General features: G+C 44.9%; 1 long non-coding RNA gene across 1 annotated transcript in view; it reads left to right on the forward strand.

The window, feature by feature from the left end:
* The first annotated feature begins 368 nt into the window (after nucleotides 1-368).
* LOC137522592 (uncharacterized) overlaps nucleotides 369-12,055 on the forward strand; it is a 46,035-nt gene continuing 34,348 nt past the window's right edge. The window contains exon 1 of the long non-coding RNA XR_011022355.1: nucleotides 369-412. This is a non-coding gene — a long non-coding RNA (uncharacterized lncRNA). The remainder of the gene's footprint in view (nucleotides 413-12,055) is intronic.

Consider the following 12,055-nt stretch of genomic DNA (forward strand, 5'->3'; position numbering starts at 1 on the left):
AAGTTACTGAGCTGTGCTGAGCCAAAAGCTTCCCATGTGTTCACTCACTGTGCACAACTACGGAACAGACAGCCTATAATGAGCAGCACGTTATAGCCAGTATGTGGGCTCTACACATATCTGGCAGTGGCACCCATGTCCCCTCTCTCTCATCTACCTGCTGTCCCTGCAAGGCTGCCTCCCATCCAACAGAGCGATCCCTGCTTCCAGGACCCCGCTGCCCGCTGAGAGGGGGCGTGTCGCTCCTGGCCCCGCCCCTTTTGCGATCCGAATCGTTCATTTTGATGATTCGGATGATCGACTCATAAAATAGATTCGGATCAAAGATCCGAATCGTTCATGATCCGGACAACACTATTATTTAGTCATGTGATTCTTCATGGAATCGATGCGTGTAACCTTTCCAGATATGGTAAATAAATATGATGATGACGTTATATGTATGATCAAAGTTATAAAGCAGTGCAGTGCAATTATCCACAGTTCAATGCTTTAGGTAATATAAACATTTTTTCACGATGGTTTAAGTGTACCTGAGATCATAAATATCACTGTATAAATACTTACCTAGCCCCATGAGGTGCATGGGCTCCCTCGCTGTCCTCTTCGGTTGCTTCGTTATTCTTCGGCTGCTTTGTTATGCTGGATACACACGGTGCGATCCCGCACTCGATGCGCTCGTCGATTCGCATCGACTCGATTATTTCCGAGTATTTCTGAGCGCATTTTGATGATTGTTAGGTCGATTTACATGTAAAGTATGCCAAATCGACTCAACGATCCATCGAAACGCGAATCGGACATGTCGGAAATAATCAAGTCGACACAAATCGACGGGCACATCGAGTGCGGCAACGCACCGCGTGTATCCAGCATTAGCTTCTTATTGCCGCTTCGTTTGCTTCTTATTGCTCCTGATAATGTGGCCACTCGTGCGCTTTTGCACATGCGCAGCCTGGCTATGCGTGCACTCCCAGCTGCGGGAGCATGGCGTGGGGCGTGCCCGCAAGCAGACCTGCGGACGTGCCGAAGGGCACGGCTGGCCAGATTTCCGGTGGCGATAAGAAACTACATTGAGGGCGGTGAGGGAGCCCACACACCTCATAGTGGAGCAGTGCTTTTCAGCGCAGGTAGATTTGGGAGCAGCCGGCGCCACCATAGACTGTAATAGGAATTACAGCTACAGCGGCGCTCAGTGAGTAACGTCTTCTGACGGCGCCGAAGTTGCTTTTAAAACACAATAATTCGTCCACCAGCAATAGCTGAAAGCCGAATTATATCATTCCCCACTATCCATTGTAAGAAATACGATATTGCTGAAAATATTGCCTCAACAATGGGATATTAATAAAGACAACAATACCGATTTCTCGTAAGTTCTAGGTGGTCGTTTGGCAAAGAAATACACATCAACAAGAGTATAAATAAAGTTTATATTGCAAGTGGTATTTGCGAAACAGGTACAAATACTGATGAACTACAGAAAACAACATGTACAGAGCAATCCAACCATATGAACACACAAAGCTTAGGAAACAATGCCCACAATGGGCTCTATTCTCAAAGAGCCAAATTTTCCGCAAAATGTTACCGCTATATTCCCGCCAGCGGTAAACTCCGCATTTTTTCCACATTCACTAATATTTTCCGCATGTTTTCCGCATGCGGGAAAAAAGATGCGGAAACAGGCATTATTCATGCGGGAATCATGCGGTAAAAAGGTCGCATGAAAAAGTGTTTAAAAAAAAAAAGTTAAAGTCCACCAAGCACAGCCCTTAAGCCTCCACACTTCATTAAAGTCAATGGGATGCGGAATATATCACCTACTACTTGTAGGTGATAAAAATTCGGTAATTAACGAAGAAATGATGCGCCTGAACATCTTTGAGAATTGATCTTTTATTGCGGAAAATACCGACTTTTGCGGAAATTTTACCGCATGAATCCCGCACTTTTATCACACTTTTTCCGCATGCGGAAAAAACATGCGGAACATTTTGAGAATCCCAACTTGCCGGTATTTTGGGTGCAAACTTCCCGCATGTACTTTACCGCATGCGGGAAGTCTTTGAGAATAGAGCCCAATGTATCCATTAATACATAACATTAGTGCAGCTTCCCAATATATCTTCTAAATACAGCCCACAATGCGCAGATACAGCTTACCTAGCCATGGTTTCCCGCTAACAGCTCCACCAGCCCATTCCAGCAAAAGACCTAAAGAAGACCCTCGCAGATTCCAGCAAAAGACCCCCTCACAGCACATGGTCAAAGACAATATACCCCTTGACTCCACCCCCTCACCCTACATCACATCCCTTTGAGGAGGAGGCTCAGTGTGATTGGCTGAAAGGATGCAGATTTGAACTTTATCTCCGCCTTCGGTCAGTTAAGCAGGAAGTGACGTCCTTTGTCTGAAACATGTGCTCTAAGAATGGATTTTCAAACCGTCCATTTCTTACAATCCCCCACTTGAAGGTGATCGAAATTTATGAGAGAACCTTCACCAAAATGTAACAGTCCATAGATCCATGAATGGGATTAGATTGGATTCCAATGTCCATATAAAGAGTCCATCAATGTAAGTTTCCCACAAAAACAGTCCATAAAGTTCTCCTTCTATGTAAATATTTTCCAAATTGCAGATTTAAAAGTTCATAACGACTCCAGTGGCAATGCATTCAGTCTCTTGCACAGTCCCAGAAGTTATCAAGACGTCTGCAGATAGCACATCCGGCTCAGGGTTCCAGCACACTGGATTCTTGGTTGACCTACATTTGCGCAAAATAACAGAACACAAAACAACACAGTTCACAGAATCACAAGTCCTACCCCATTATTTACTTTAAGCAGCTTTGATAGGACTTCTGATTGAAAATGACAATGATATATCAAGACACTGCATGGGACCCATCGAATTTTCCAAGACTACCATTTTGGAGACTAGCACATGCTCTGTCCACTACTACTCCAAGATCAGGCCCCGCCTAGAATGCACACATCTGCAATTATCTGCCCAGCTCACAGTCTCAGCTCTCTGATCACTCACCACTCTGGGTGGTCACACTCCAGCTCTGTGTGGCTTCCATTGCCGAGTCCCTCTCCCAGCTCATACTGGTTCACAGTGGTTTTGCGCGGTTGCTGAGATTTGGACTTAGACATCCATGGCAAGTTACACCTGCCTCTCCACTTACTCAGCCCGCACTGACAGTACCACGTCACTCTCTGGCAGCACTCAAGCATGCCACTTACCAAGCCAGGATGGACTCATGATGCTCCCCCACTCAGTTTGTGAGGCACACAGCACCTTATATGCCACATGCACTGGAAAATTAGCCAAAGAGCTCTCCACTCCGTGATTCTGAAACAGACAGGTTAGCAGACAAAGCACAGCAATGGAACCTCATTATGAATTCATAGCTTCAAAAGCATATGTGTGAACTATATTACCTACTAAGTACAATAGTACTGCAAAACTGAGCCAATCACTAGGGTCACCCATGTCTTTGTACATCAGCATCATCTCCAATTGTGACCCTGTAAACTTGCAACTCATAGAAAACATTATAAAAAACATAACAGACTTTGATATCTGGACTGTAACACTCTAATTGCAATGCTATTACAACTATCTGGAAAAGGGTCTCTGTAGACATACACAGTTCAATCCCATTACACAGTTTTACAATCTTGTGGACCTTTGACTGCATTTATAAAAACTTTCATGGGTGAAGACACTCATAATGAAAGCACATGGGGCTTTCAACTTCTGCTGAATCTGTTCAACACTTCTGGCTAAATCTTAGCTTAGATGTGGTCTGCATATTGTATCTGTACACTTAATTATTTGGGCATTTACATTAACAATAGGGACAGTTTAATTTGTGCTTTCTGTAGTATAACATCTGTACTAGAGCAAACATCCCCCACTTGACTATCTATAAAACCCCCAACCCAGTAAAAGGATTGAAAGCAAAAACTGTTGTTGTGTGCTTTGCAATTCTCAAGTATATGCAAGGTACCTGAAACAAAGCTCACAACCAGAAACAAAAAAAACTCCAGATTGAACAAGGCCTTACCATTTGTTCCTTAACATAATTGACCTTACATTACAAATTTTAAGGCATTTTAAATCTGGTTTTCCCGAAATAAATTGTTGCCTTTGTAAAACGCTATATTCAAAAACATTTCAATGGCCCGCAACTTTGTGCATGGGTCCTTACAAGAGGTGAGGAAACAAAAATTCAGTCTCACCTGCCATGCCTTCAGGCCATTCACAAAACCCTCTACTATAGTAAAGTAACAAAGGCAACCCATTCAGATTTACATAGCTACAGTCAGCACCTGAAGCTACAACAGTAATTTAGAATTTAACTTTTCTGACTGTAGTTAAAATGATCAATTAAATAAAGAGGCTTATTCCTAACTCTAAAAATATGTTAGGATCCTCTTTATACATAAATGCATACATAGACAGACAACAAAACACAGCCAGGATCTTCTTTTGTTCCTCGGTTTCCTACAAAATAGAAACTGAAAAACCATTATTAACATTTGACAAAGTTCCTCCTAGGAAGACTGTGTTCTGGAATGTCCCTCATTGTTCTACATTCCAGTATCTCCTGCTTTATCTCACTAACCTCCTGAGCAAATTTCCCTCGAAGCCAACTTACCTCAGCTTGTAATTGCTCAGTCTGTGATCTGAGAACTTTGTAAGGAACCCAGGCCCTGTCCTGGCTCCTCTGCCCGTTCCCCCACCTAGGAGAGTACACCTCAATTTCTCTCCTCCTGGTAAGGAATTTGGTATCTCTGGAATAATTCTGCCTGTCTCTCCCAAGTGACGGGCAAAACCGTTTCATGTGTCCCTGTTCTCCACAGTGGTAGCAACGCCGGGTCTCATGCCTTCTCTGGGGCTTATTCACTATATGTACAGCGCTGTCCCTTACGGGCTGCACAGCAAACACCTTATTGAGATTTCTCTTGTGCTGCACTGACGATTTGAAACGGTTCCCTTTCAAATCATCTCTTGGACTCTCAAAAGTCCTGTTCCCCTGAATTGGCCTTTCCAGAGAATGTGCCTCCTGCTTACTCTCTGGCAACTCAATAACTGAACAACCACTGCATTCAGAAGAACTATTATCACCAGCATCACTTTCACCTGGACACTGATTAACTGCTTCACTACTGGAGGACACAGACAATGTTTCCAACTTGCGTTGTGCATCCTTCAACTGCTCAGTCAGACCTGCATTCTGACGAAGCAATCTTTTATTTTCCTCAACAATTTGTTGCTGGGTAATGGCAACCACATTGGCCTCTTCAGCAGCAATTGTTAAAATGGAGACTGCACTTTGTAAGTCTTTTACATTGTCCTTCAGCCTCTGAACCTCATGTTCTAGGTTTGATTTTTGTTCAACAACACCTCTGTATTTCTCTGCTATCCATTGAGCTGCAAAAGTAAGCATAGCTTTGCCCTCTTTTTCCTTCAACTTCTTATTATTTATCAGATCATACACATACATCTGGGCATGCTTCCACGGATCTACAGAGCTCTGCAATATATTCACAATACTTTCCTGGTTTTTCAATTTAGTCAGTTGCACAGAGGTCTCCATTTTGTTTACCCCTAAACAACAAAATGCACAGTCTATTCAATGCAAACACTGTGATCTCTGCACACAACAATAGGCAGAGTTTACACTGAAACCATGTGGCTGCTTACACAATTTCTCACAAAACCTTTCTGCAGTATAAGCTCAACATCAGACCTATCTCACAAATCCAGCATGCAATATTATACAGTTATTAATATGCCTTCCCGCCAAATCATAACACACCTCCTACCTGCCGCTCACCATTTATGTAAGAAATACGATATTGCTGAAAATATTGCCTCAACAATGGGATATTAATAAAGACAACAATACCAATTTCTCGTAAGTTCTAGGTGGTCGTTTGGCTAAGAAATACACATCAACAACAGTATAAATAAAGTTTATATTACAAGTGGTATTTGCGATACAGGTACAGATACTGATGAACTACAGAAAACAACATGTGCAGAGCAATCCAACCATAAACACACATAAAGTTTAGGAAACAATGCCCACAATGTATCCATTAATACATAACATTAGTGCAGCTTCCCAATATATCTTCTAAATACAGCCCACAATGCGCAGATACAGCTTACCTAGCCATGGTTTCCCACTAACAGCCTCACCAGCCCATTCCAGCCAAAGACCCCAGCAAAAGACCCCCTCACAGCACATGGTCAAAGACAATATACCCCTTGACTCCACCCCCTCACCATACAGCACTTCCCTTAATGAAGCTCAGTGTGATTGGCTGAAAGGATGCAGATTTGAACTTTATCTCCGCCTTCGGTCAGTTAAGCAGGAAGTGACGTCCTTTGTCTGAAACATGTGCTCTAAGAATGGATTTTCAAACCGTCCATTTCTTACACATGGCGGCCTGGAGGGGGAATAGTAATTAATACGCCCCGGACTTGTGCAGAAGCAGGATCAGCCATATACCGGCTGTATCCTGCACCCAGAACCACTACAGCAGTAAAAAGTAAGCAGTTAAAATCTGACAGAATTGACAAGTTTTGGACTAGTCCATCTTCTCATGAGGGATTCTGAGACAGGGGTCACACTTGTCTGCTTTGGTGCGTATTTTCTTCACAGAAACGGAGAACTCATGTTAATCAATAGTGACACCTGAATGCAGATTTCGCGCGCAGAAACAAATCTGACATCCTGCAGGATAATTCTGCACATTTTATCAGTTTTCTCTATCAATTACAAACACACATAGTATGCAGAAAAAAAGTGCACTGAAACTGAAAAACAAGTGTGATTCCTGCCTCAGGGGCCATTGACACTAGGACAATGCAGCATTTCACCGCAGCCTAACGCTAGGGCAACAAAAGTTTATGGGGCATATAACATTACACGGGACGTGGTGCACCGAAGTCCCTAATCTAATGCGAGTCGTGCAGCGGACTGGAAGTCATGTAAGTCTATGGGGTCGCGCATTTTAAAACAGACGCCGCAAGTTTTTCTTGTTGCGCATGCGCTGAAGCGTATTTTAGCAATACACTTCTGAGCACGTCATCGGTTCGGGCCACAGGAAGTGAGCATCACTTCCTGCTTGGCCTGCTGCCAGACAGGTATTACCATGTATTAACCTGGTAATCCCCAAAGGCTGTTTTTGGCGGTGCAGCCCCTGGGCCTTCAGGAAATGCTTTTGAAAACAAAGAAAACCCTGAGAATCCCCAATGAGGTGATGGGCAAGTTCAAAATCTGTTGGTTCTGTCAGATTTTAATTGCTTACTTTTTTTCGCTGTAGTGGTCCTTTTAAAGAGGAACTTTAACCAAAGATTGAACTTCTTTCCAATTGGTAGCTGATACCCTCTTTTCCACAAGAAATCTTTACCTTTTCTCTAATAGATTATCAGGGGGGTCTGTACGGCTAATATTGTGGTGAAACCCCTCCCACAGTGTGATGTCATAACCATGGTCCTGACAGTGTACTGTCTGTAAATCTTGTTGCATTATGAGAAATAACGGCTTTTTCCAAATGCCTAACAAGCAATATCTCCCTCTGTGCATAGAACTCTCAGTAACAAACATTCTGTACAGATCACCTGGCAGAACTAAAGATGTCATCATTAGAGATGACCCAAACGGTTCGCCGGCGAACGGTTCCCGGCGAACTTCGGTGGTTCGCGTTCACCAGCGAACGCGAACATTATGGCGGTTTGATTCGCCTCCCATAGTGCATCATTAGGGTCAACTTTGACCTTCTACATCACAGTCAGCAGACACATTGTAGCCAATTAGGCTACACTCCCTCCTAGAGCCCCCCCCCCCCCCACACCTTATAAAAGGCAGGCAGCGTCAGGCATTGGACACCCTTGTGTGCCTGCAGTAATTAGAGAAGGGAGAGCTGCTGCAGACTCTCATAGGTAAAGCTTAGTTAGGCTCTTGTAGGCTTGTTAGCTTGCTCCTTGCTGATTCTTATTGCTAAAAAAGCACCCCTCAACAGCTCTTTTGAGAGCTAATCTTGTTCTTGTGATCTATTTTTTTTTTTTGTGTGGTCCACTTCCATTATATACAGCCCTGTCAGTCAGTCGCAGCTGGCCTTTGGCACCTTGGTGGTATAATTACTACTGTGCCAGGTGCACATTGTAATACCCATCACTGCATATACCTACCTGTTGTTCACTTCAGTGCACCCACCTACCTACGTGAGCACACGCAGCGTCACTGTGCCTGTCCGGTACCTGTCTGTGTGTGACAGGTGCACATTTGTAATACCCATCACTGCATATACCTACCTGTTGTTCACAGTGCACCTACCTACCTACATAAAGGCACGCAGTGTGATATACCACTCCGTGCATACCTGTTAACTGCACCTGTGTGACTGCACATTCTGTTAGTCAAGTCAATGCATACCTTTCACTTCATCCCCCCCAATATGGACAAAACAAAAGGCAGAGGCAGGCCACCTGGCAGGTCTGTTCGAGGTCGCGCTGTCGTGATTTTGTGCGGCCCTTGACCAAAGTACAGTATTCAGAAGAAGGCACGTGCCATCAACCCCCAATATTGTCAGGATGTAGTTGACTATTTAACACAGAACACCTCATCTTTCTCAGCTTCCGCACGGAAGCGTGACATATCTTCCTCCTCCTGCTCTGATTCTGGCACCCCACTTAACACTAAGTCGGCCGCTACCACCAAAGTGCCATCACCCCAGGGCTCAGCAGTGTGGACATTTTTTGTGTGTGTCTGCCTCAGATGAGAGCAATGCCATCTGCAATGCACAAACTGCAATGGGATGAACACCTGAAGGAAAGCAGCACACAAAAGCAAATCCACACACCGCAGTGGAAGATATGCAATTATTTCTCAAAAAAGGCGATACCCAAACTGTACCGTGATGTTGAAAGGCAAGTGGTGTCATCTCTGGCACACAACGTTGGGTCAAGGGTCCATCTGACCACGTGGTCTGCAAAGCACGGTCAGGCCTGCCCGAAGACTAAGTCAGTCCCCACACACAGTATCTCTGCCTGCACGCCGTGTGACTGCCTGCCCCAAGACTAAGTCGCTCCCCACACAGCACCTCTGCCCGCAGGCCGCTTGACTGCCTTCTCCGCCACCACCAACAGGGTCCAGGACTCCAGGCGGATTCCTGAATTTTTAAGGCCGCTGCTATACTAATTTTTCTGGTGCGTGTACATGCCTGCCTAATTTTTCTGGCTGCACTGCAGCTGCAACAACAAAACAAAAGGCATGTACATGTGCCAATTCCCCTTCATGATCATTACCTTGCCGCGGTGAAGGGGCTTGCGTATCACAATGAACCAATGACCGACGGCGATATGAGTTTCTTTCGGGGGGGTGGGCACACCCAAGATAATAAGGTCATTGCTTCAATGTGGACAGACCAAATTTGATCAGCTGGACAGTCACTGTTGTTCTGAGCTACCACAGCCCGGCGACCATATGGGCTTGAAAACCGCCACGGCCTGCACTCTCGCCATGGTGCGCACCAGTCCAGCACGGCCGTCACTACACAAACAGCTGTTTGCGATGCGTTACACAGTGAGTTTGGTGTGTCAGTATGAAGCAGTACTCTAATTAAACTCCCGGAACACAGGTTTCGCAGGCACCAATGTAGTAAATTATAGCTTCTTTATTGGTCACATCAGACAAAGCAAAGGGTACAACGACAGACCGCTGTTTCGAGCAACCTAGCTCTTTATCACGTTGTTCAACACTGCATAAAAACCACATACAAATCATGTGCTTATATAAAGTCTAAAAACCAATCGAAATGCAGCGCTGGTATCATCCAATCACCGGACACTATGTCACCAGAGGACCTGATGGAAGACTTAGGTGTATCAGAAAAAAACTCCCCTTTTATCAGAAAAATTCCTATTAAACATTGTATATCTCAAGCGCTTACTCCAAAATGTACACACTGCATAGCGCTAACAGCACCTTATCATATGGTTGAAACACCGCCAGGTTCAATACAGCCATAAGAAATAAATTGTGTAAAATTATAGTCAGCCAATCCGCGCGAGGCACCCTCAAAGGGGCCTCCCACATATGGCCAACCGTATGAACGGGGTGGACAGACTTAGCCCCACCCTCCTGTAGTGCTGCCGGCCAATCAAATGGTCGCAAACTCATGACGCGTGGTCATGACGTATGCGGAACTAAGTACGCATAATACGCCATGAGGTATGCGGAAGAGAGAAAGACGTCCGCTAAGCGCATGTAAGCAAACATGCGGCATCTATTGCGCACGTCTATACATACTGAGAGGGCGCGTCCTACGTTACACAAAACACTAGGAGCCACGCCCACCAGAGAAGTACGCCCACCAAGTCGTCATAGTAGCAATTGGCAACAACTCTATAGGATATCGATATCAAAGCATTAAGGCATAAACCTAACGGTGATCAAAACCAATATGGGGTGGATAACCACCACAAGGGGGGTAAAAATTACATAGATGAAAAGTCTAAAAATTTATATTCAAAATTACACAAATACTTTATTGAAAAAAATTATTTTTTACCTTAGTCCAAAATTGAATAGAGACCAGCACTGCACCCATATCTAAAATAAATAAAAACAATCAGAATCAGAATCAGATTTATTTCGCTAAGTGTGACGGATGCCGCACTCAGAATTATTTTTGGTTCACATTGGCATTGGACATAGCAAAAGAAAACATAAAGCGAGGGAAATGGTCATAGTGCAGAAATACAAAAAACAGTCATAGTGCAGAAATACAAAAAACACAGACAATATAGAAGCACACGTGCACAGTATAGGGCATAGTACAGGGGTCTATATAGCATTAAGCTGTTGAGCGCGGTGTCCGTGAGGCCCTGCTGAGTGTGGAGGCGCTAGTTAAGGGCGAGCACAGCTTGGGGGAAAAAGGAGTTCCTGTGCCTGGAAGTTTTAGTTGGAATAGTTCTGTAGCGGCGGCCTGTGCGCATGTGGTTGAAAAAGCGACAGCCGGGATGGCGGGGGTCTTGTGCAATCCTGTTTGCCCTGCTGCTTAACCTGGAGGCATGAAGTAGGTCCAGTGATGGCAGGGAAGTCCCGATGATTCTTTCTGCAGCCTTGATCACTCTTTGTAGTTTATACTTGTCGCTAGCGGTGGCACCTGCATACCATACGATGATTGAGGAGCAAAGGATAGACTCGATGGTGGCCGTGTAGAAACTTGTCATCAGCTCCTGGGACATACCGAACTTCTTCAGTTGTCTCAGGAAGAACAGCCTTTGCTGGGCTTTTTTTTGGCATTTAGTTTTTCTGGGCTTTTTTTTGGCATTTAGTGATGTTTTCTCCCCATCTCAAATCATCGGTTATAGTTGAGCCCAAGAAACGAACGCTAGATACTCTGGCAACTTCAGTGCCTTCAATGATGACTGGGTTGAGAGGGGGAGGGCACTTCCTGAAGTCCACAGTTAACTCAACAGTCTTTGCAGCGTTTAGGACAAGATTATTGCTCCTACACCAGTTGCCAATCCGCTCAATCTCGCTATGGTAGGAGCGTTCGTCCCCTCCACTGATCAGGCCGAGGATAGTGGTGTCATCCGCAAATTTAACAACCTTGACGCAGTCTGCGGTTGAGACACAACAGTTTGTATACAGGGAGAACAGGATCGGAGACAGTACACACCCTTGGGGAGCACCAGTATTGGTGGTTCTCACCTGGGAGGAGCAGTCGCCGAGTCTTACTAGTTGCTTCCTGTTGGTGAGGAAATCCTTGATCCACCCGCAGAGAGTGTGATCGACGCCAAGTTGCACTAGGTTGTCGTACAGGATGTTAGGGCAAATGGTATTAAAGGCGGAGCTGAAGTCCAGGAAGAGGATTCTGGCGTAGGTGTCAGGCCTGTCTAGATGTTCCAGGATGAAGGCCAGGCTAATGTTTATGGCATCCTCTATGGATCTGTTGGCTCTATATGCGAATTGAAGTGGGTCCAGGAGAGCGTCAGTGGCCCCTTTCAGATGTGCGA

This window comes from Hyperolius riggenbachi, chromosome 6 (genome assembly GCF_040937935.1).
Source record: "Hyperolius riggenbachi isolate aHypRig1 chromosome 6, aHypRig1.pri, whole genome shotgun sequence".
Lineage (NCBI taxonomy): Eukaryota > Metazoa > Chordata > Amphibia > Anura > Hyperoliidae > Hyperolius > Hyperolius riggenbachi.